Here is a 26,431-nt window from a genome sequence, read left to right as displayed (position 1 = left end):
TTGTATCCCTGCACACTGCTGCATCAGCTCGGGGCACAACTTCAGAGCTTGCATGTGTGGGGAAAAGCTGCTGCTGTTGTACAGTTTCAGTTGAGTTTTCTCAACTTCCTGGTTGACTGCCAAAGAACTTGAGGCTTAATTTCCCACCTTTGAGTTTCTCTCCCCCTCAGGATCTTCCCATCTGCTGCATTTCATCTTGCCCAGGTAAAGCTATGCTTGCCAGCCTTCCCCTTCCAAAAATACTGCAGTGTTTGTTTTTGTTCCTCCAGATTGTGCTGGCTCTGACTCTGTGTACTGTGACTACTGACTCATGGTCCTGCTGGTCACCTCTATCGGTTTCCAAAGTTTTCATTATCTTCTGCTCTTTGCAGCTCTGCACAGACACTTTTGCCTCATAATACTTAGCAATCTGTTAATGTGGCCACTGTAGAGATCTGCTTTTATATTTAGTAACATCACTCATCAGTGCAGGATTTTTTCAGTAAAGGAAGTCTAAAAAAAAGATCATCAGCTGTTCCTATGGTTTTTCTCTGCAAAGACTGCAGAGAAAAATATTCTACTGAGGTTTTATAAGCAAGCGAACTGCACTACCTGATTTTTTCATTTTGATTTTGCATACATTTTCCAGACTCTCAGATTAAAAAAATATCTGGCACATATTCTGATATGTTACTTGCTGAGTGCTTTTAAATGAGCCTAAATGAGGATTGCGTGCAGTTGAACTGGGAACTTGAACACAGGACAGAGTGGAATTAGCTTTATCCTGAGGCCCCCTTACAGGGTGTAAAGAAAGACAAGTCTTATTGTAGTTTTACAGCATAGTAAACTGCACTGTCTTCATGTCTTCCTGGGATTCCTTAGACCTGTAAAAGGCCAAGGTAGCTGATCGGACCTTAGTGGATCAGCTGTATCCACCAGCTTAGAAAAAGAGACACTTTGACAAGCCTCACATGGTTACAACCCAGTATTATCCTAGTGCAGGGCAAGCACAGCACCAGCTCTCGCTTCAAAGCCTCTGCACTCCATTGGTGGGGATCGAGGCTGCCAAGTCCAAAAGCTGGGACGGATGGGCTGACAACCTGCTCCACATGCATAGCACCCATGGGAAACCTTGCAGTCCCCTTATCTGTTTCCCACCAGAGGATCAAAGCCCTTTGAATAAAACAAAAGCCCCAGATTAAAACCCCTTCCCTTGGAAGGTTGCCAGCCCCCCATTCTTCTCTCCCACTCCTCTTTTGCCTTCAGGCTGGCCTTTTTGCATGTGTTTATTGTTCAGCCCCTCTCTCCCAGCACTGCATGCAGATGGTGAGGCTTGGCAGCCACCTGGGCCAAACCTGACCCACCACTTCCCCTGCCTGCTCCATGGCCCCAGGACTACATCCACATCCCAATGCTGATCTTCACTCCCACTGAGTGGGGCAGGATGGTCACCACATGCTCTCACCCTTCTGCCTCTCACGGGGTACCCGCCTATCGACTGTACCTAAACAAGATTGAATGCGGCGGGCGCCAGAGCATTTGCTAATTGCACCCCAAGGCTATGAAATTCTCTGATAGCAAATCATGCTGCCTAACGCAGGCTGCAACATTTCTCCCTGCTGAAGCATGTCAGCCAGCGCAGCCGGCATTTGTGCCCTTTGGATCCGACAGCACTGCGTCAACCCAGGAGGGGGAAAGCTGTTTTATGAAGACGTCTGCTGCCTTTTCAGCTGCCAGCAAGTACAAGGATTGGGATTCTTTGCCCTTCCCTCCATCCACCGCCAGATTTTTCTTGGATCATGTTTTTGCTCAGAATTCACTGCAATTCAGGTGTCACTGGCAACTATTTCCCACATCTGGTCTAGCCAGGTTTCGAACAGAGCAAAACTTTATTGCTGAATGTTATATGGGAGAAAAAGGGAGGGTAAGAGACAGGTCCATGGAGTTCTGGCTCCTGGTGACTGGTCTCCAAGTGAAGACAAGTTTTTATGATCAACCTTCAGCTGATATGTTTAATTAACTCTATTTCATCATTGTTGGTCGTGCTTCTTTGCCTCTGGGTCCAGTAAGGATCAGAGCCAACATACCGTCTTTGTGAAGAGTGAATGCTATGCCTGTAATGTGACCCAGACTGCCAGCAATGGATTCACAGGTATTTTCCTGAATATTTTCTGTGTCTCTGTTTGAAGTGAGTGCTCCCAGGTCAGCAGAGTTTCATTGTCAGACTGGATCTCTCGGTATTTCTTCACTGTCAGAAACTGCCTGGGCAACCAGGAGTGATGGAAGATACTGGTAGAGGCCTGGTGAGGAGAAGGAAACAGAGACGTGAGCTGAGGACCTGAAAAGAGCAGGGGTTGTAGCTGCAAAAAGAAAGTTTTTGGTGTCTGTTCTGGGGGTAGTGTCCAAGGGACTGAAAAAAGCTCTAACAATGGCTAGAGTAAGGACTGTCATTCCTTCGGGTTTTGTATTTTAGGACACAGGCGGTATTTCAGACAAGGATAGCATTGCCAAGGCTTCACAATGAAACAAGAAGAACATGACAGTGATGTCTGTCAAACATTTCCAATATACCAGCTGGACACTGGTCTGTGGTCTAAATATTTTCTCTGTATTTGTTGGGAAACATGTCTGTGTCCCCAGCTTCAACATGAATTTTCTGAAGCTGTTTGAGGAGCATGTTGTTAAAAAACTCCTATGGACAATTCTTGTCATTTCTCCATATTTTTTTTTGTTTCCTTCCAAGAAAGCAGCAACAGCTCCTTTTGTGATGATCACGCATGGGTTTGTGCTTGATGAGGATGGACCGCATGCTCTCTGCCATAAACTAAGGTGAGACCAGGTCTGTGTGGCCATGGCAGGGCACATTCTGCCTTTGTGCACAGCTCTGCAGCTGCAGGTGGGATTCACCTCCAAGACAGGCTGCTCTCCAGCCTTGGCAAGTTAGCAAGGGCCTTTCAGTTTGCCTCAGGTTTTTCTGCCAGCCCTTTGATGCACACAGAATGGAGGGAAATCTGGGTGAAGCAGGTAACTGTAGAAAGTGCCATGGAGACCTCTGTACCAGCTTGGAGATAAAACAGACACAGATTCTCATCATACAGGAAGTGGAGATTCATTTGCCACCCTTAAGAGCTAAACCAACACTGCAGATATTCAGATTTGTGGCAGTAGGTAACCCAGGGATTCCGGACTTCAAAGAGATGGGTAGGCTGGCAAAGTCCCTGCAGTTTTAATCTCTCCTCACTCTGTTTGCATGGTTAGGGATTAACTTCCATACTATAGCTTTTCCACCTAGGAATATAAATGTTATTCACCTGTCTCAGAGAAGTGTTCATGAGGATTAACAGGGATTTGGGGTTTTTATATGACCTAGATGTAAGGCTTTTTATGTGACCTAAGGCTGAGCGATACACGAAATAAAATGGGCTATACTATATGTTCCCATTTGAAATACTGGCATCAGAGCCATGATGGTTTGGAACCAAGTTGTTTCTTTCCCTCCTTGTTTTGCTTGCCATGGAGACTGAGGGGCTGTAACACTGCCATGGCCCTGGCCTACCCCTGAGCGAAAGGAATTTCACTGTTGTGTAGCCTCCCACCAGAGAACACAACATGCTCAGTGCACTGGTATCAAAGGTCTGGCAGCAAGGTAAGAGCCGAGTGGCTTGGCTTGGTTTGGTCTGATTAGCTTTGCTTTGCTCTCTGGTCTGACTCTCACAAAGAGAAATGGATTTGAGGAAGAAGTTCTCTACTGTAATGCTTTTGGGTGAATAATTAACACTGAAGTAGATGCCTACACTGCAGTGTCTGGAAGCTTCTTCCCTTTCACATAGATGTCCAGGCTGTGTCTTGATCCCATACTGGGACCAGCAAGGACAGGCTCATTCCTCCCTTTTCACTCCTCCAATGCATTTTAGTGAACGCCAAATGAACTCACACACCACCTTCAAACAGGAGCCACAGCACATGCCGGTCGGTGCCAGCCTAGAGTGAGACAGCAGGACTCGGGGGGCTGCTTGTGGGGGTGTGCTACCCCCCATCCCATCCTTTATTTCCTTAACAACGAACCACCAGTGGTGGTGGTAACAAATGCCTCTGGTCCCTGCTGGCAGTATTTGACTCCAAGTGGCTTTGGGGGTTTGACTCGAGATCTCACAACACAGATAAAGGATGAGGTCTAGCAATCCACCCAGCCCAGTGACTCCTGGGGTGAGGCAGGGGCCGCACAGCCCGGTGTGGCTTCAGCAAAAGCCAGAAAGACCCCCGCACTTCGGTACCAAATCCCCTGCCCCGTGCTGAACCGTCAGGCCCACTGACCTCTAAGGGCCACAATAACGGACTTAGTCCCACCGCACCATGAGTATAAAACTGGCATTTAGAGTCCTCTGTTTTGAGGACGGAACACAAACCCTGGACGGGTTGACAGACCTGAACCTCTCTCCTCTCCAAGCAGGGACGATTCTTTGGTAAGACTTGTGACTCCAGCTACGTTGGATGTCACCCAAGGAAGTATCGTTAACTAAAGCACTGAACCCTGAACTCGAGCTGGATTGTTACAGTAAGTGTATTTATCAATGGTGATTTTGAATTTGTTATATCTGTCACCTTAATAATTCAACTATTTTTATCAACTTGGCAAAACTGTTTCAGGGAAAGTCCTTGAACGGGACTCTGACAGGCAAACGTTAACTCTGATGAGTGACTGTTCATATATATATATAACCCTTTAGATTTAAACCCGTTGACCCAGTCTGAGACTAGGATTGGATCTAGCCGCACCTAGGCTCCTCTCTGAGAAGGAGTTTAGAAAGCAAGGGGACCCTTTCTGCACTTCATGGCTCAGTGGGTGGGCTGTCCTCCCCCACCCCCAGCCACCGCTCAGCCTCTTACCTCTTCCCATGACAGTGTGGCAGCAGCTCGTGTTGGAAGACATATCTTGATGAAAGGGGATTTCACAGCCAGCGCAGAACAGAGTTAAGTCCTTGGGAAGACCCTGCTCTGGCTGAAACCCCAGGCACTAATATCTTGATGTGTGCTCAGAGAGACAAAGATTTCTGTTTTTCCACCTTAGTACAAGTGTACAATAAACACAACCTTTTTAATGGCTGAAAAACCTTGGAAGAAAGTGTTGCCTGACAAGCTGTCCCACGTGGCCCCTTTGCAGCCACAGAGCTGTGCCATGGGAGCAGGAGGCTTGCTCACACTTTATCCCTGGGACCTCCTTGGAGAAAACATTCACTGTGAAAAGCCTCCCCCTTCACGCAAACTCTGACATATTGCAGTCACCTATTATGTAGTAAAAAACAGTAATCTATTATGTAGATTTTATGGATCACTTATACAAATTACAGTGAAACCTCAGTCCTGACTGTGGTTTAAAATAGACTGCAATACAGCAGTAACAGCAATAAAAACAACAACAGCAATAATAATAATGAATTGATAAAAGGATATATCCATTAATGTTACTCCTCTATGCAAGTACTTGATAATAGAAAAGTATTTTTAGCCTGCAAATTATTTATTATAATATTGTCTTTATTCTTTATGGCTTCAGAAGTATGAGTCAGGTTTACAGAGTCCTACAGTATTTTAAGACACAGAAAAATAATTTTCTTTTCTGAGCCATCAGATTGCTTTTATATGAAAAGAGGTACTTAGATTTTTGTTTTAATTTTATGGAAGATTCTGTACATTAACACATCATCCTGCAGAGGAAAACCTCTCTTTTTAGTAATGCAGTGTATTAGAGGTCTCTTGGGAGGAAATTTTCAGCACAGAAGTTTTACTGGCAGTCTAAGCAACCTGTGGAAGTACATCTCCGTACTGTGGTGACTATAGTTAGGACTACCCTTTTTCTGGAAAAGATGAATCCCCTGGAGAGTTGTGCCTGATATGCTCAAAACAAAACACCGAATCTTGTTTATCCAACCTCTTTAGCCAGTGCTGCTAAAAAACTTTTACAAATTATTTCATGTGCAGTGTTCTTCCTGTATCGACTCTAAAACAGCAGCTGTCTGTCTTTCTTCTGCCTTTCCCCAGTGAAGCTTTTCCAAAAATTTTATTCAGTTTACACCAGGCCCATTTCTCCTGTTTTCTGACTGAGACTTTTCTGAGATCCTCACGGGGCAGGTGGCAGCATTCTGCAAATAGTCGCGAGTGAGCACCCTCCCAAATCCAAGCAACTGGACCTTTCAGAGGACTTGAAAAATGCAATGTCTCTGCCACTCTTCCCAACTGTTACCATGTTTTTCATGCTTACAGGCCACTTGTGGCAAACGGCACACAGGGACCATCTCCTACCTCCCCCCAAACAGAAATATTACATAATTTTCTGTCAAGATGTATTCACTTCTTCTACTTCCCCAACTAAAATAAGAATGTAAAATACCGTTTTTACTCAAAAAATATAAAAAATTGGAGACATCACTGACTGCATATGTACATTTCCTTTTCCTCTGGTTCTTTTGTAAAATTAGCTGGGTATCTATTAGCTCATCAAAGACGTCCTAGTGCTTTGAAATCACTCCTAAATGTTTTAAAGATCTTTCCTCCCATTCAAAGAACTGACATGTTTGAATTGTCACCAAGCAAAGATGGATGGGTTCATTAGGAAGAGCCAACAAGTACTTGGGTGGGAGAGGTCAGGTTAAAAAGAGTGGGTGCCTTCATTTAGAGGCCAGACCCTGAAGCTTGGTGATCAAATACTGGTGACAATGCAAACCTCTAAAACAAGGGCACATATTAGGGGTAGAGATGGCCACAATAAGATGGTTGCCATGGCACGTTGAGCAAATGTGTGCTGGTAGTTGCTGATTGCATGTCTGCAGCTCCCCTACTTTTTGTTGCTTGATGTGCTTTCCTATAGTTAAAGCACAGTAAAGAGACATTGTTTAAGTACTGGACTTGATTAATAATCCCTTTTCTCTGCATAACTGTATTAGCTACACGCTCTAACTCATCTTTATCACAGTTCAATGCTACAGAAGGGAGGAATCATTCCTAACTATAGCTGCAGGTAGGTAAACTGAGGAAGAAATGCACAGTGATCAGCATTAGAGTGAATTCTGGAATTTACAAGCTTTTGATTCACAGTCAGATTGAGAAGCTTCATAGTAAGATTCATGTCACTTAATAGTAAGTGTCTGAGCAATAGATATTTACTCCTTAACTGATTTTCTTTGATGCAAGTGAAGAGAAATAGGCTTTTCAAGGGCTTGATCCTAATTTATGCCCTTATTGTAGGCTTAAATGATCCCTGATCTATGGCCCTTGGGGTTGCGTGTTTCTAAAAAATATTGACTGGTTTTATCAGATTAAACCTGTACCTGTACAGATTAACACCTGTACTGGTGTACACTACACCTGAGTGTAGTCCCTCATCTACACATGTGAAAAGACCTAGCCCAGGCCATGTCCCTATGTGCTGACATGTGGTTGCCCAAGCAGGGTCTCTGGCATGGTTTTGATCTGTGCAAGCCTGCAATCTCCCGGACTTTGCCCAGGCATGATTTTGGGACTGACATGGGCACAAGGATGTTGTCGCTGGGAGGACTGAAATGGTGATAAGAGGTGAATCAAAGAATGTGTACCTGCATGGACACAAGCATACCAGGCCACTTGGACTTGGGTTTATTTCTGGCCAGTTTCACTTATAAGCCTAGAACTGGCTTTCTGTGTGCTTGGATTTCTTGAAAGCACAGCTAAAATTGTAGCAGCCCTCCATCTGACTGGGTTTGATATCCTGAACTCTACTTCCCTGTGTGTGGATCTTTCAGACCATGCCGCATAGTTGTTCAAGAAAATGGGTGACCCACCATTTTTTCCTGAACTCCCCATCACCTTAGTGATGTGTGGTACAGATGCTGCCAGATAGCATCCCACGACTGTGCTGAGTGTTTATGGCACACAGAATCAGCATGTCAGATCCACTGACCATTGCCCTCCCCTGGTCAGTCCCCAGCCCTAGCTTTGAGATGGCAACAATTCGATGCCTGCAGCAGATGTCATTAAATCCTTGAAACAGGCAAATGGGCACTGTCTGCCTCCATAAGTCCCATTTACATTTGTCTCTCAGGAGCAGCCATCAGCTTCAGTCCTGAAGGATGACACTCAACACACCTTACAAATGCTGCAGTGGTGTTGATTTGGACTGCTTTGCTGGCTCTTGCTCTCTGGATCCTCTCAGGAGCCCTGGCCTCAACAAATTCACTGGGCAGTCTTTTCTAAGGTGTGTAAAGTAGCACACATGAATTTCTCACCCATTAATTTCCTTGACCCTCTCATCTTACCTCATGAGGCAGTAGTAATATAAGCTCTGGCACTGTGTTATTCATTATATTATGCCTCTTTTATCCAGTGCTGGGACACCATTTTGGGGTCAACAAGAGCTGCAAACCATGATCTGCTGCTGCCTCCTGTTGCAATGCCACTGAGGGATTGTGGGCCAAGTCCAAAGCTTATGGCCTTCTGTGCTTCATGATCAGCTTGACCAGTTTCCCACATCTAAACATGTTAACCATAGTTCCATGGATCACTTCCAGAATCAGTTTTAAAATGTATGCAATGTCTACTACTTTCCAGTCCTCTGGAAAAGTGGCTGCTCCTTTTGTGACAAACAGTCAGCAGCTCAGCTCCTCCATACATGACATCTGTGGAAGGGACTAAGGGATGAACCACCAGGACCTGATGGTGTAAGGCATGTAAATATTGAGTTATTTCCAGCACCAGTTCTTCTGTCATCTCCTTCTTCAGGAGAACCTCATCATGGCTATCAGGGAGGGCAGACAGGGAACTGCTCACTGTTCTGTTGGTTAGAATTGAGGCAGACAACCACCCAGATTCTCATCAATCTCCCATTTTTAATTAGTTGCACCTTTCTAGCCACTAGACTCATGGATTTGACATGGGCTTCATGCTTTACTTACACTTGTTTTGTCTCCTATTGATGTTTACTCTTTGCAATTACAAGGTGTTAGTCCTTTGAACACCACTTTGGATCTCTCACTCTAATTTATGCTTCTGTTTGTGGGCTTTATTGGGATTAGATCTGTACATTTTCAAGGATTTTTGTTGGGTTTGTGTTGAAGCTACAACTCTCATGTGGAAAGCACTTTGCATCCTCCAAGATGAAAAGTGCTGTGTAAAATGAAGTGTGGTATGTAAAGATTTCAATTAAATAATCTGCCTAAGGTTTGATGTTCTAAGAATATGCTCCTCTAAACATTTTAAAGTCTTTTTTTCCTTGCTTTTGTGCCTGCATTAATGGTGCATTCTTAATGACAATAGGAGTCACTAAGAAACACAAATCTCGTATTCCTTTCTCAAGCTATATATACTTTTAATAACTCCCATGATACAGCAAGAGATTTCTCATTCATTACTTTGCAGCACATGATTTGCACTGCCGTGATGTAGCTAATTAGTTGTTGATGTATTCAGAGTCCACATCTGCAGCTTTATTACCAGAATGAAAGCTACATGAATCTTCATTTTTTGGTGTTTTTTGTTGTTTCTCTTCTAATATAAAACCTTTGGACCTTCCAGATTTTTTTTTTTATCCTATTTTCCACAGCTCTATGTGAGCAATTATTGCCTGATGTCTGGAAAGTTCAAATGTATACCACCTGCCATAGCATCCATTAGTCATGACTGTTTCTCTGTCACAAGTTCATTGGTGCTAAGTGACTATAGCCAAAGTAAATAGAACATGTAACTGGAGGAGTAGACCACACTGTAGTATTTGTTGGTTTCAGCTTTTTTGGAGACTACTCTGTCAGCAGTCATACCAAGCAAGGGCATTTTGTTCCTTTCTGCTTTTGTTTTGTTGGCTTACCAGTCCCAATGTTTTAAATAACTTTAATGCAAATATTTACATTTCAGCCAGTTATGGCCATTTTGTATTGTTTTCAAGGTAGTGCACACAATGAACTGTTTGGCAGAAAAATGATACAGTAAGTTTTTTTCAAGTAAAGGTTTTACACTTATGTGTTTTTAGAGAATAGTGCTTCTGTGCCAGAAGATCATGTAAAAAGCTGTTTCATGATCCATTCCTCACTGCTTCTGTCCTCTGAGATTATTCCAGATATGAGGCTTGACCTTATGCTAACTCAAGATAGAAGGAAAATGTGTGCCATCCTGAAGTTGATGGCAAAGTTCCTGCTGATGTCAAGAAGGCCAGGATTTCACCCAATGAGATTTGGCATCAGCTTCACTGTGGAAGTGTCAACAGAGACTCCTCCAATAACATTCTTATTTTGTCAGTGCCAAAGCATCCACCTACTCTATGTCCAAACAGGAGAAAAATCCAGATGGTTTCACATCACATTGCCATCCAGATCCATTTCAAAAGAGTTTTAGAGCCAAATCTGATCAATATATTTAAAATGTTTGTCTCTAAATTTTCTGTAACGCTCCAGTAGGCAGTTCCTAGGATAGATGCCACAGTTAACAGGGTATGCATAACAATTATCCTCAGCTGAAGCAACTGGCCAAGGGCTTGGCAGGATCCCGCCTTCCCTCCCTTCTTCCAGGTCTGGGTGGCAGTCATCACAAATAAGCAGAACAGGAGAGACTAGTGTCTGTACCTGAGAAGGAAAGTCTTCTCATCTTCCCTCCATCCTCTTGAGCGATTCAAGAGTGTATCCTCTAAGAGTCTGGTTTTCTGAACAGGAGAAAGTCTGCTGATAAGGAAGCCAGAGCCTGCCTGAGCTTCTCACTGCACAGAAGCAGAAAGAGCTTAGGAAAGTCACTGACTGGCAATAAGTAGCTTTGCATCCTTCAGCTTCTTCAAACAAGGCCTAAAAGTGGACCCAGGGGACTTTAATCAGAAGCTAAATGCTGAGAAGTTCTAGGGCTGCAGAGACACAGGTTTGGCTTTCTCCCACTGTCCTTGTCTCTGGAGGAAATTGGATATTGACCTGAGTAGAAGGATAAGTCTGGAGAGCTTTTAAACCACTGTTGATTTTGCTTTGTTGCTTAATGAAATCTAAAAAGCAATTACAATTAAATTAAAATTGATTGAAGTTGAACATGGGATTCTCTAAAACATATAAATAAACAACCTTTCCCTTGAAATCTGTAGTCTCTAATGAAAACTTAGCTGTATCTTTTTTCAATCTCATATAATTTTATAATAAAATAGAAGAAAATGCAGAGATATTCCTGGAGCTTCATTTTAAGTTGTATAACTGATCATAATGAACTTCATGGACCAGACCCTGCTTTAACAGAATCTGGGTCAAATCCAGAACAATTCCATTAATTCTGATTGATTTCTTTAAAAGAGGAGCAAAGCCCCACCTTCTAGCCCCAGTGTTTAAACTGTTTGCAGTCAAAGCAAATTCAAACTCCACTGAAAGCTATAGTGTTATTGGAAATTTTCCATATCTTTTATTGTCTGTGTGCAAAATAGATCACTGTATTCCCAACAGTTATTTTTTTGTTTTGTAAGAATGCCCTGCACATAATTAAAGACTTTAATCACTTTTTGAAAGTAAAACATAATATTTACTGTTAAGACTTGGTATGCACCACAGATGGTCATGTTTTTATGTTAAATCTATGCTTTTAATACTTTTAGAACCACCCTCAGCATCTTTTTGTAGCATTCACTGCCAGGGGAGGTGGACGGTCTCCTATTGGCTAAAGTAATCTTCCATCCTTGGATCCTGGCCAAAGGTTACTTAGCCTTGTGATTAATATGTTAGCTGCATATATAGCAGGTAGAAAATTCACCTTCTGCTGAGCTTGTACTCTTGCTGACATTAATATTTTCCATCTCCTGCTGTTGATTATGATTTTCCATTTTTCTGTAAAGAAATAGAGACCAAAAAATGCTCAGACATATCATCACATGTTTAATACAGCCAAATTATTGTAAATAGAAAGATAAGTCTGACATTTTATCACATTATGGAAACACAGGAGTCCTGTTATACACAAGAAAGGCATTTCACTTACAGCTTTGAAGTAGATTTTCAGAAACAAGCAATGATTTTTCCATGTTCCATCTCTCAGGTTTTTGCCAATAAGCAAAAACTCTTTTAAATTCCTACTCCTGTAAAATCAAAAATTGGACACTAAAGAACTGAGGGAATCAAAATCATTATTGCAGATATCTAGCCCGATTTCTTGTAGGCCTGCTTTTACCCTTTTTATTAGCAACATGCACTCAGATCTGCAGCTGAGCATGTAGTACCATGTATTTTTTACCAGTAGCCCCAGTTACTGCCAGACCCTGACCTGACCTTGCTTTACAGCTAGCTACAGAAGCTCCCTGGACAGAAGTATGACCCACATAAACTCATGCTCTGTATCTATCATGCAGATACTCTTGTTTTTTTTATCCTGATGACTTAGGAAATGGATATTACCTTGTAAAAAGATTACTTCCAAACCATTCATGGCCTGCTGTGGTTCTCTTTTTGGTAGGGAGAGGGCTCAATATCTTTGGAACACTAGGTTATTTTAGAACAAGTTTGCTTAATATAGTGTGTGGCTTCTTGCTTTGGTGAAATACAGAATAATGTTTACTACAGGTTAAAGCTCTAAAGAGAAAATTTTCCATAATTGTGATTTTTCTGTATTTTGGAAACAAGCTATCATTCTCATTTTTTAATTTTTGACCTCTTGGGGTCTGAGTCATATCACCTACCTATCACATACATATATGAACTAGCTGTTGGGAGTCCCTGTATAATTTGTAGAGAGAAATGGGGACATCAAGACCATTATTTATCTGACCACCTAGCCACAGCATGTCTGTTCCTCTTTGACAACTAAGGGAACACTGAAGGACCAGCACAGAGGTAGACATCTGTGTTATACCTCTGCAGACTGGTGAGACAGCTCTCATGTGACCTTCTCTTCACTTTTACTCTTGTAGGTCTTTTGCACCCACAGCTTTTACTAGATAGCAATGCAAACATCAGTGGGCAGATCTGGTCTTGTTTATGCCTTCAATATTAAGTTTAACAGGTCAGGAACATCTGCACATGGACATCGCTCCCTTGCCCATCTTTGGCCCTACCAACCCATACTTTCACAAAACAGTGTTGAGGCACGTCGCAGGAGGCCAAGGCAAGGGTTGTTCTCAGCAGGTGGAGTGAATGAGACCTTCTGGTTTGGGAGAGGAAGAGATTGTAGTGATAGGAATACTAAGGTCGTCATCCCCTTTGTCCCCATGACCATGTCCTCCTGCCCTATTTTATTTGCTAGCATAGATGTAGCCCATGCATCTAATTCTGTAAGTGCAAATATAACTCTTTGGTTCAACAACAGCTCTTTTTTAACAGAGTGTTTTATCCATTACATTTTTTCTGGCTAAATACTTCTTTTCCTAAATTTGCTTTTTGTTTTCATATGTCAAATGTTTTGCATTAGGTATATATTTGCTGACATCTCTGTAGGAGGTGGTAAATTGTTGACATTAAATATCAAGACAATTATTTTGGCTTATGGAACGTTGTCTAATGTCTGTTGCAGTAAGGCAACAATATTTTTCTGTAGGAGTATTGTCAGTTTTGATAAGCATACTAGTGGTTTATTTTTCAGTATGACATCTGTCTCTTTTCTTTATTCATTGAATTTATATAACTTATGCACAAGAATGATTAATCTATATTCTGTGTTTTGAGGGAAAGCAAGTGTTTGACTATTCTTTTTCTTACTTATTTTTTGCCTCTACCTTTCTGAAAATTTACTCATTCATAAAAGGGAGTTCTTTAACATCTCACTTCTTATTGATTGCTATTATCCCTTTTTTCCATGTCTTCTGATATAATTCAGCAACAGAAAAGCAGATTGAGAGACTGTAAGTAGATTTGCTGCCTATCAGCATTTTAAAACTCTAGATCTGGACCACTGTATAATTTTTCCAAAAATCTCAGAAGCTCCTTCCAGGGCCTGGAAGATGAACTGAGAGTCTGAAATCCTTGGAATGAATGACAGGGGGTCAGAGAAATACTGAGCTGAAGGCAAATCCTTGTCAAACTATGTGGGTCTGTGTTAGATCTAGATCACATTAACATAGTTTGACCAGCTAGACATGCTCTGAATAGTTAATTTCCCAGCTATTTTAATCCATCAAACCAGTCACTGCCTTGTGCACAAGATCCAGTCTTAATACTTCACATTTGATCCTTCAGCTCCTGTAAGGATAGTCTCAAGCTCTCAGTAATGTGTCTCAGTACAAAACCCGTGCTGTAATTGCAGGATCTCATTTCTTGGTACACATCTTGACGTGCAGGGTAGTTGGGTATCCTCAACATTTCTCTCTCTCTGACTGTTTGTTAGAGCAATTTAATAAAATGTTGCAAGCACTACCTGGATATACAATTTAAGTAGGTCAACTTCTCCAAAAAAACTGCTGAGTTCTCTAGTGGTTGGAAGCAATAATCACTATTCATGAGCCTTGCAGTATCACTCAAAGGCCTTGTTTAGATCAGACAGATCTATTGTGCCAGCGACTCTACAGAGACATAAAAAACACCTCTCCCAGAGATTTTGCAACCAGAATTTAGAGTAGGTAAAGTAATGGAAGGAGCAGGGGAAAGACAGGGAAAAAATAGCGAGCAGCCTGAGACACCACTTAGGAGAATATTTTAAATTCATTGCCTTTATTCACTTTCTGTGATATAATGTATGAAGCCAAATTGTGCTGATACAATCCACCTTTTGTAAAGTGCAGTACCTGGGAAACAGGCATTATTGTCTGTGATTTCCTGATCTAGGTGGATACTGGTCTTTCCTGATGGTGGTTTGTGACTCTCTGCCATTTAGGCATAGCAGCTAATCTCCTTCCCAGCTGGGCCAGGGTTCCAAAGCTCTTTCCTTCATAGGGAAAGGGCAGAGATTAGGGGGGAAATGCATCAGTGGCTCATGTCTTCCTATATGCCCGGCCTGTTGGAACAGGAATATGACAGAGACCTATGGAAGGACCTCCTTGTCCCTCCTAATGCTTCTGGGCAGTACATAAAGCCTAGATGCATGAAGTCTCCAAACTACTTTAATTTATGTCCTACTCCTTAGTAATTAATATTGTCTTCAATCGACAATGAGGATGGTGGTGATGACAATGAATGTGAAATATGGCTTGAGTTGTGAACAATGATTCTCAAAAACAAACAGCCATATAAGTAGCTCATATGTTAAAGAAGCTGTGAGAACTTGAAAACAATACAGGGAATAGTGACAACAACTTTTGAGGAACAGAGAAATGCCTTCTAATGAAAGATGCAAGTACATCCCTTTGCTCATTGCATGCAAAACAAAGAGGTGATCTACAGTCTAATATGATAGGAAAATATTCAAGTTACTAATATTTTTCTTAACCTGTCAGAGAAAGCAATATTAAAAACCAATGTAAGGCTGTTAATATAAATCAAATTCAAGTTAGGAGTAAAACATGAATTTTCAGCAGCAAAGATGATCAACTCCCAGAGCAAACTAACATGCGTACATCTCCCTGTGGCTTCATCAAGGGTATTTCAGCCTAAAGCAAGCCTTAGTAAGACTGTGTGGTAGACTTCACATCAGAGGGAAGCAGGGGACAACCTGTGCCTTATTCAGAATGTTTAGCCACATCATCTACTATTCCAACCTCACAGCCTAAGGCTCTGGTAAGGTTTTCTGCAGGAGAGGAGAGGAGAGGAGAGGAGAGGAGAGGAGAGGAGAGGAGAGGAGAGGAGAGGAGAGGAGAGGAGAGGAGAGGAGAGGAGAGGAGAGGAGAGGAGAGGAGAGGAGAGGAGAGGAGAGGAGAGGAGAGGAGAGGAGAGGAGAGGAGAGGAGAGGAGAGGAGAGGAGAGGAGAGGAGAGGAGAGGAGCTGGGTTTGAGAAGAAGGTGTCCAATCTGTACTGAAACTGTTCTGAAGTGCCCCAGGGTATTCAGAGCGATGTTATGTAGAACATGTCCTCTTCATTCTCAGTGGGGAAAAGGGAGCAGGAAGGAACAGGATGGCAAGTTCTTTTGTGCAGGTAATGGCTGTGCTGAAGGAGCAGGTATAATTTCAGTGGTTTTATTCTTGATTTACAAGAGGGTGAGAACTTATACTTAAAGAACATTTCCTTATGTGAATGAAAACTGTAATCTATAGAGCAGATATTTTTGGGGGTAACAGACCTTTATATGACACATCCAATCCTGTTCTGAGTCATACCCATCTAAGGCTGGAGTACTGGGGAGTAAGTCCAGATTTCAGTTATGAAAAGCATGGTTATCTTTCTACATTTTTAGTCCCAAGCCCATGCAAAGCAACAAGTACAAATCATGTGCGCTGCAGCCTGATTGCTGAATTAAAAAAATAAAAATGTAAAAAAAAATCCAGAATTATTGCCAAAAGTAATTTCCCAGTCTATGTTTGATGCATTGTACAATGGACCCTCTGCCAGTAATACCCAGAATACGAGGAACGTGATATAAATGTCTGAAAACAGCTATAAAGATGAAGCACTATGCAATAAAGACCAGAACTGCGCTGAACAAGCCAGATGAGAACAGCCCACACAGGAAGCTAGAGAGAGGTCATCTCTTGTCATTCATGAAATTATGCTCTAAATCAGAGGCAGAGGGTGGCCAAGGAAGTCCAGTGCAAGGTGTTTGCAAGTGCACCAAGGGGGAGTATCTTAAAATTCTGAGAGATAAAATTGACAAAGAAGTAGTGTTTTGAGGCAAAAGAAAGCATTTAGAGTTCCTGCAAACTCAGCAATTGAACTGAGTTGTGGCTGGTAAAGAGAGGATGAATATTGCCTTGATTTAAGAATTTCTTTATTGTTTGTTTTCTTGCTGGTATTCCCTGAAGTAACCAAATTAAATAGTTTAGCTTTCACAGGAGATGAAAGTTGAATCATGTTCTTTCCCTCTGTGTAGATGGATGCTCTCCGCTAGGAGCCATATCAATTTTGAGCACTTACTGCCAAAGTTCTCTTCAGAGCATCTCACATTCAGGTGATGAAGCTCTGCAGCACAACTGTGAGGCATAGGAGAAAACAGCATCGTCCACATTTCTCTGACAATGGGGGAGACAGATATAGGTAAAGGCTTTATCATGGCCAGAAGATCAGGGGGGAAAGAAAAAAAGAAAAAAAAAAGAACTGGGATATCAGAGCTCCCTGTTCTCAACCCTAAAAGAAAAGCTAATGAATATGGCTTAGAAGATCCTCCTACAGGTTGGGAGCCAAGCTGTACAATGAACTGTGGGCAGCATTTCTATTGCTTTGTTGCCAGGAAGGATGATCAGGGCTGTGCAGTGAACCATCTCAGGATCTGCTCAAAGGTTTCACTGGTGACCTGTATAATGGACTATAAAACAGGACTGTGACATTTTGTAGATGAGCTGAGAAGGGCTGCAAAATTTTTGGGAGAGATTAACATTCAAAAAATCTTGACAAATGGGTTTAAAGAGATAAAATAAATAGAATGAATGGACTGCAATAAGGACAAGCTACACTCAAGCAATAAAAAGGGTAAATTGTGGAACAGGAACATCAGGCAGCTGTCCTTGCAGAAGGATCTGAAAGTCCTAGAGAAATGAAGCTGAAGCTGAATCAACAACAGGAAGGATACTGCAGAAAAACTACCAGAACTCTAGGAGAACCAAAGTGAAGAGGGGCCTAGAAGGCAGACGGAAAGGAAGTTGGAACCTAGTTTGTGTCCACACTTGAATTTAGGTCAAAATTATTATTATTATTAGAGCAGACAAAGCAGGTACATTTCTCAGGCAGTGGGGGCTGAAAACACAGCCAGGGCCATGTTAAGGAAAGGTTAGTTTACTGGGTCTGCTGTGGGTAAGGCATAGGAGAGCCTTGGAGCTGCTGGAAAGTGCAAGAGCAGCCCTCAGAGTGATATATCCATCTGTGCCACATCCCACCCTGTCATGCTAGCCCCTAGTTTTTGGGTTTTTTTCAGTTGTGGTTTTTTTTTGTTTGTTTGTTTTTTTTGTTTGTTTGTTTGTTGTGGGTTTTTTGGGGGAGGTGGGGGTGGGGGGGTGTTGTTGTTTGGTTTGTTTTTTGTTTGGGCTGAGTTCTTATTTTTCATTCCTCTAGAAAAATGTGGTTTCTCTGGAATTCAGTACTGAAAGGAATTAGATTCAATACATTTTTAATGATTGTTTTAAATCTTTCTTTGTATACCAAAAACTAACTCTACAGTAAGCCCCCACTGCAGAACATGCACAGCACTGCACCCTCAATTTAATGAGCTCTCTTTTCTGACATGCTGCCAGAACAGAGGAGAGCTTTGAAAAATCATGTCAGAAGTTTCTTCCAAGTTGCATGGAATCAGGATCGCAGTCTACACGGCATCAGCTCCCATAAGGCTTCAGCCTCTGGGCTGATCCTCTGTTATTTAAAGCATGAGAGCTGTCTTCTCAAAGATTTCAGCTGAATCTACTGCAGTGCAGTGTAATTAAAAACCTTGTTTGGGAGAGGGGAAGACTGATTTTTGCTATCTGGCACACAGCTAGAAGCATGGTTCTGTTCCAAAAGCTACTCTAGATCTACTTGAGAACTTGTATTGCCTGAGGTACTCACATGCCTTGTGGTTATTTCTGACACATGTGTATGGTACAGTCATCAAAAATGTAAGAAGCATGTGGTAGAACTGGTAAAACCTTGCTTTTCAAGACATTTACTGGACTTATTGCCTGCAGACAAATGAAGACGAATATGCCATATTAGAATTACCATCAAGGAATTCTAGTTTTTATAATGTCTTTTCTTTATGCTCTAAACAGATTAGACTGTACAGCTTAGGGTGGTACAGTCCAGACACAGGGTCAGGTACAGATTCTCAAGACATAAAAAAAGTGAGTTTGTTTCCCCTCCAGTTTAGCAGTGCTAAAACTTGAGCCAAACCTGTTTACGAGGACATGATGACAGCAGAAGGCCCAGTTCTGATATTCAGCTATGCACAGCAGGCTTCTGCCCTTGTCTTGAACACTACATATGTGAATTGTCAAAAACGTACTTTAGGGAGAAACAATTCCCCGGCTTTCAAACTTCCTGGCTTTGCTGGATGGAGAAAATTGCTGGAGCTGCCAACCCCACTCTGGCAAAGTTAACCAACTTTGCATCAGAGCGAGAAAATCTGACAGCATGAATTTTCAAAAGCATGGATGTATATATCAGAAAGCCTAGGAGAAGTTCTTGTTTTCAAAAAATGCATTTCTGAAGCTTTTTTAGTAGTAATTCTTTTCAGTTACATGCTAGAGTCTGCCTTCAGGAACTTTTGGTCATTGCTTTTACTATTCATACCAGGCTACTGGAGCATTCATTAAGTCAAATGAAGTCAGGCTATTGGGATCTGAAAGAGCGATACAGAGCTATCAGGTTTTCATAGTCTGTTGTATATGAATGGCAAGTAATTTCCAAAATACCCTGAAATCAAGAAACACATTTTAGTGGTGCTGGATTGCCCTGCAGGTACTTTTATGCTTTGCTGACTTCAGCCCCCAACCCCTGGCTTAGCATGCAAAGGACAGGTGGTTGTAAAAAGTCAGATTCTTCTCTGAAAGAGAGCAACTTCTTTTAGTCTTTCCAAATTTGTTGTCAGGAAGCTAAAGTCGATGTCAAAGGGCCAGGAAAAAGAGCTCAGTCATTGATGATTTGAGACTGAAAGCAGACTTTGGCTGTCTGGATGAACTGGTGACCTGAGTACAGCACCTTTCAATCTAAGAAAACTTCTTGAAGGCAACAGATGAAAATTACAGTGAAATAGCTGCATGCGTGTGACTGAACTTCCTCATTAGTTAATGTAACTTTGCAGTTCTAGAACAGCCAGTTTCAGAAATGCAGTAAATGCAAAAGCAGAGTTAGCCATGTAATTGTGTGTAATACTTCTGTAGAGTGGGAAAGGTTTTCTCAAGGGGACTCCTACGATTCTGCAACACAAATCACGCCAGGTACAGCCTGGTTTCATTTACTTCAATAGAAAAATGACCGTGGAATTTCTCTCAGGTTATTTAAACAGCACCCTCCAAAGATGTACTTTGTAACATAGAGAAGATTTTTTTCCTGATAATTGCTCTCCTTGTATATATGAATACAATGTATACATTTTGATACAATGTATACAATGTACACATTATTGATACAATGTATGCATTGTGCACCTGGCACACATTTCGATACATTGTAGACATTGTGTATGTATGTATACAATGTATTTAGTTTGCTACAACACATACAATGTATTCATTTTTTGATACAATGTAGACGCCATGCACCTGGCACACATTTCAATACATTATAGACATTGTATATGTATACAATGTATTCAGTTTGCTACAATGTATACAATGTATTCATTTTTGAGGCAATGTATACACTGTGCACATGGCACACATTTTGATACAATGTAGACATATATGTATACAATGTACACATTTTGATACAATGTATACTTTTTTTGGTACAATGTATACACACTGTGCACATTGCACACATTTTGATACAATATATACATTGTATATGTATACAATGTATACTTTTTGCTGCAATTTATACATTTTGCTACCTGCTAAGATCATCACAAAATATGAAGTAGTACCTTAGCAACAGTTTTTCGCTTCCTGAAGATTATTGCAAAGTAACACATTTAGTATTCTCTAAGGCCTAGCTAGAAAGTAGTGTTCCAGTGCACACAAATCTCTGTACTAATGTTATCTGGAAAACACTATTATAATGAAAAACTGAATTCTCCAATAGTGGGGGGGGTGGGGGGGTGGAAATATGTATTTCTATGTCTCCATCACAGGATGAACTGCCCTTTGTAACTTTCTGCCTCTGCAAAGGAGCCCTGTACTGCCAGAGAGGTCTGAAAGGAACACAGGCTAATTAAGAGTCAGAGTCCAAGCCCACAAGAATTTGGAAGCAAAGCTGTGCTTGGCAAATGCTTCAGTCCCTTGTAGATGGGTCCAGCCCAAAAAGCAGCCTTTTGCTCTCGCCAGTCCCTCGCTGCTCATTCCCAGCCCCGCAGCTCCTCCACCCCTTCCAGAGCCTGGGCCCAAGGCGGGTGGGTGGCCCTGCTCCAACTTAAAATTAACATGGCAAAAAGGAAAGGAAAAAAAAATAGATTAATTTGGTTCAGGGAACTGCAGGGAGGGGAATAGAGACTTGCCAGGTGAGATGAGACTGCAGCTTCTAGTGACTGCGGCTACAGAAAACATGTGTGAGCTCTGACTTCAGCCACTAACAATTTACATCACCTGTTGGCTCTGCCTCTTTGGTAGCCATTGCTCTTTGCTTTTTAATAATAGGGGAGATTTGACCTCTACAGAAAAAGCCATTTCCATTCTTCCTGAAAGAAATGCCTTTCCTTTACTTTTTTTCCTTTAGTATTTTTTTCCTGTAACTTACTAACTGTAAGTCAGACCAAGACAAGAAGCAGTACAGTAGCACTGAGCCCTGCTTCCCACTGTTGCACACAACCTGTATTGATCACTAAGAACCATCTCTATTGCTTTGCTCATGTTGGAGATATCCCTCTCCATCCAGTTTTTATTTCATTTCCTGTAAGCATGTGTTAGCCAGGGTAAACTCACCCCACAGCACAATGAACGCGAACAAAATAAATATACGAAGTTTATGAGTTGGTTGTTTTTTGGTTGTTTTTTTTTTTTTTTTTTTTTTTTTGAGTGCTATTCATCTTGCTGAAACAAACAAATAAACAGAAACCCCTGCTTGGCAAGCATTATCAAGCTGAAATACGGTTCTTATTTCTCTAATGTAAAATCTGCAAAGGAGCCATTGATGTTGTGGAGGATGGCTTCTGTAAGAGCTAAGTAGACCTGCAGGATTTTCACGGCTGACAAGGACTAAAGTGAAGGAAATTCTGCCCAAATTAATATTTCTCCATCACATGAACACCTTGGTTATTTCCTTGTTGTTTGTGAAAGTCTGCCTTCAGGCTGGCTTTTCCTCAGGAGTGCTCTGAGACCTTCTGTGCTCTGCGGACAGCCTGGGTACAGGTGCAGGGCTCAGGCACGGCTGGCCTCAACAGCCCTCTCAGGCAACCTTATCAAATGTTCTGGCTTGTATAATGCACTTTTGGGGTATATGGGACTTTTCCCCACAGACCGGGCAGAGAATTTCCCAGCTCAGCTGACTCAGTGTTCACCTGAAATTTGTGACGTGGCCTTTTCCTCACCAATATTTCTCTGAGAACAGCTTTCCACCATAATCCACTGTCTCACTTCTGCCTGTTCTTGGTGAGGAAGGGCTAACATCAAAAGCACATGCTGGCAATCCCAGGCAGATGCAGTTTCACTGCGTTACTGGATGCAGCTCATCAGAAACTTTTCATTTTCCCTCTGGAGATACTCCCCTGCTCCCCCACAGCACCACAGATTTCAAAAGAAATCTTGAATTTATCAGCAAAATACCTAACAACTTCCTCACAGCTATGGAAATAGTTGAACTGAACCAGCTGCACACCACCTGGAACATTTTCACTGCAGTAATTTATAGCAGAGGAGAAAATTATCTTTTTCTTCTCTCATTTAAAAATATCACAATAATAGTCCCACTAGCTGAATTCAGGGATTTGTACCAGTGATTCTCTGGAGGCCTTGGGTTTTTGCTGCGTGGGTGTGGTTTTTTTCTGTAAGGCAGTGGTGAACTCCGGTGTTCTCAGAGAAGATACTGGTGCAGACAGTCCATACTGTCCAGGTACTCATGAACAACGGGTCTCTGGAAGAATCCAGTCAGCTCTGATGAGGACCATTGAGGGAGCAGTCGTAGCATGAATACCCTGAGCTTAACTTCTTCAATGACCCTTTTCATTTGCATAGTTGAAATATGTTCTTTACCCCAGAGCAGAAAGACCACTCCAATCTCAGGCTACTATTAGTTATACCTTGATTGGCTCAAACAGAAAAAGCAAAGATTGGCATTTCTATTTGTACCCTGTTTCACAGCCAGTGGGCTTTCCTTCATTATAGATTTCCATTGGTGACATCAGGATGTCTAGGAATCAAGAGATGTTGACGTTGTGAATATTCCCCTGTGGAGTTATCTGGCATTTTCTTTCCAAATTAGGATGCTTAGCAAGCCTGGGACAGAGACACTATTACTGCACCCATTGGTACTGCAGATGTTATAAATACAAATGAATAGTCAAAGGTTGTTAATTTTTATGTGCATAAAATGCACACACAAGAGAAGAATATAAACCAACTATAAAGCAGATGCATGGTTTTCTCTAATGCTGTGCTCGTATTATACCGAATGCTGTGAAGTTCTCTTCTCCCCCCGCTTATCTATTTATTTGCTTTCTAAATGTTTGTGTATAAATTCAGCTCTTATTAAAGCTATTGGTTGAAAGCACTGGCTGTAACAAGCTCTTGAAGAGGCTGGCTCTGCAAAAGCTTTCCTCTTGACATCTTTCGGAATGCGTCGTTATTCAGGTCTGAGACGTTCTTTCAATTCCAATGGGACTGAATATACATCCTCCTTTAAAAACAAAACAAACAACAAATCCCTCCAGATCTCTTGGGAATGAATAAGCATCTCATTTCTTTGTGGAAAACGAGCATAAAAAAATTATATGTCATTCTGAATATTGTGAATTTTCCATTGACATTATTTTTCTATGTTTTAGATAGAAAATAGAATATTTTCTATTGCTGTTTCAGCAAAATAATTTCCTAAGGACGTCTGCCTTTCCTTGTTACACCCTTCTGTTTTCCTAATTTCCTTCTGAAAAAAAAAAACCCAAACCCAAACCCAAACCATCCTAAATACACCGGATCTCAAGATCACTACCCTTGACTTCAGGAGAGCGGACTTTGGCTTTTTCAGGGATCTACTTGGAAGAGTACCATGGGATGAAGCCCTGGAGGGAACAGGGGCCCAAGAAAGCTGGTTAATATTCAAGGATCACCTCCTCCAAGCTCAGGAGTGATGCATACCAACAAAGAGACAGTCAGGCAAAAACATCAGGAGGCCTGCATGGATGAACAAGGAGCTCCTGGATAGACTCAAACACAAAAATGAAGCCTACAGAGGGTGGAAACAAGGACAGGTAGCCTAGGAGGAATACAAAGAAACTGTCCGAGCAGCCAGGGGTCAGGTTAGGAAAGCTAAAGATCTGATAGAATTACATCTGGCCAGGGACATCAAGGGCAACCAGAAAAGCTTCTATAGGTGCGTCGGTGATAAAAGGAAGACTAGCAAAAATGTGGGCCCCTCTCCAGAAGGAAACAGGAGACCTGGTTACCCAGGACATGGAGAAGGCTGAGGTACTCAGTGACTTTTTCACCTTAGCCTTCACCCACAAGTGCTCCAGCCACACTGCCCAAGTCACAGAAGGCAAAGGCAGGGATTGGGAGAATGAAGAACCACCCACTGATGGTTTGAAACCATCTAAGGAACCTGAATGTGCACAAGTCCATGGATCTTGATGAGATATATCTGCAGGTTCTGAGGCAACTGGCAGATGAAGTGGCTAGGCCACTATCCATCATATTTATCCATCATATTTAAGAAGTCATGGCAGTCTGGTGAAGTTCCCACTGACTAGAAAAGGGGAAAAGTAACCCCCATTTGTAAAAAGAGAAAAAAAGCAGTCCTGGGGAACTACAGGCCAGTCTATCTCAGCTCTGTGCCCAGTAAGATCATTGAGCAGATCCTCTCAAAACTATGCTAAGGCATATAGAAAATAAGGAGGTGATTGGTGACAGCCAACATGGCTTCACTAAGGGCAAATTATGCCAGACAAATTTGGTGGCCTTCTATGATGGGGTTACAGCATTGACAAATGGGGGAAGAGCAACTGACGTCATCTACTTGGACTTGTGCAAAACTTTTGACATTGTCCCACACAACATTCTTGTCTCTAAATTGGAGAGACATGGATTTGATAGAGTGAACACTTGGTGGATAAGGAATTGGCTGGATGGTCACACTCAAAGAATTGAAGTCAACAGCTTGCTGTCCAAGCAGAGGTGAGTGATGCGTGGATTTCCTCAGCAGTCAGTGTTGTGACCAGTGTTGTTCAACACCTTTGTCAGTGACATGGACAGTGGGATCAAGTGCAGGCTCAGTAAGTATGGTCACAACGCCAAGCTGTGCGGTGCAGTCAACACCCTGGAGGGAAGGGATGCCATCCAGAGGGACCCTGACAGGCTTGAGAGGTGGGCCAGTGCATGAAGTCCATGAAGTCCAACAAGGCCAAGTGCAAGGTCCTGCATGGTCATGGGAATCCCAAACACCAATACAGTCTGGGTGGAGAATGTATTGAGACCAGCTCTGAGGAAAGAGGCTTGGAGATGTTGGACGAGAAGCTCAACATGACCTGTACATGTGTGCCTGCAGCCCAGACAGACAACTGAATCCTGGGACACATCAAAAGAAGTGTGACCAGCAGCTAGAGGGAGGTGATTTTTCCCCTCTACTATGCTGCCCTGAGACTCCACCTGGAGTACCATGGTCAGCTCTGGGGCCCCCAATACGAGAAAGACCTGGACCTTAGAAGGACGTTAAAAGGACTTACTGTTGGAGTGAGTCCAGAGGAGGGCCACAAAGATGATCAGAGGGCTGGAGCACCTCTCCTATGAAGACAGGTGGGGTTGCTCAGCCTGGGGAAGACAAAGCTCCAGGGAGACCTTATAGCAACCTCCCAGTACTTAAAAAGGGTCTGTAAGAAAGCTGGAGAGGGACTTTTTACAAGGGCATGTAGTGATAGGATGAGGGGGAACAGATTTAAAGTGAAAAGGGTAGATTTTTATTAGATAGAAGGAAGGAATTCTTCACTGTGAGGGTGGTGAGGGTGGCATGGGTTGCCCAGAGAAGCTGTGGATGCCCCATCCCTGGCGGTGCTCAAGGCCGGGCTGGATGGGGCTTTGAGCAACCTGGTCTAGTGGAAGGTGTCCCTGCCCACGGCAGGGGGGTTGTAACTAGGTGATTTTTAAGGTCCTTTCCAACCCAAACCATTCTATGATGTAGTCAAAACTGATTATACTCCAAAAAAACCTACAAACCAGTTATCCACTGAAATGTTTTGGTGTGAGCCGTTTGAAGTTAAAACACAGTGTAAATCTTTTTGACTGAGCTCTATGTCTCATCTTAGTACATAGGGCTCTCATAATCCGCCAAGTAACCTCATTCAAAGGGAGAATGAGGACCTCAGGCATTGCAATTGCAATTGTAATGTATGGCACGGCTCCTTGGGCAGTTGTACTTCAATGTCACCTTAAGTTTAAATAAAACCTTTCAATTTGGGAACAGCAGAACCTTTCATTTCTATGTATTAAAAAAAAAAAAAAAGAGTTTTCAGATCTGTTTTCAGAGCTTGTTCTCCCCTTTCAACATTTTGACCTGATTTAAAAGGGAAGAAAGTGTCAGAACTGGTTGGTGGAAAAGGAATTCCGATTTTTGTTCAAGTTCTAGTTCAGTGTCTGCTGTGCAGTGCCATAGCTCACCAGCTTCACTGTCATTATCCTAAAAAAATTTTTACAGC

General features: G+C 42.2%; 1 long non-coding RNA gene across 1 annotated transcript; it reads right to left on the bottom strand.

Moving 5' to 3' along the window:
• Positions 1–2,890: 2,890 nt before the first annotated feature.
• On the bottom strand, positions 2,891–25,785 carry LOC121083711. Its single transcript, XR_005826459.1, has 3 exons — positions 25,534–25,785; positions 19,292–19,295; positions 2,891–2,901 (listed from the first exon to the last, which is right to left on the bottom strand). It is a non-coding gene; the product is annotated as an uncharacterized LOC121083711 (long non-coding RNA).
• Between the last annotated feature and the right edge of the window lie 646 nt (positions 25,786–26,431).

This window comes from Falco naumanni, chromosome 2 (assembly GCF_017639655.2).
Source record: "Falco naumanni isolate bFalNau1 chromosome 2, bFalNau1.pat, whole genome shotgun sequence".
NCBI classification, from domain to species: domain Eukaryota; kingdom Metazoa; phylum Chordata; class Aves; order Falconiformes; family Falconidae; genus Falco; species Falco naumanni.
This window is presented reverse-complemented; position numbering and strand designations above follow the sequence as displayed.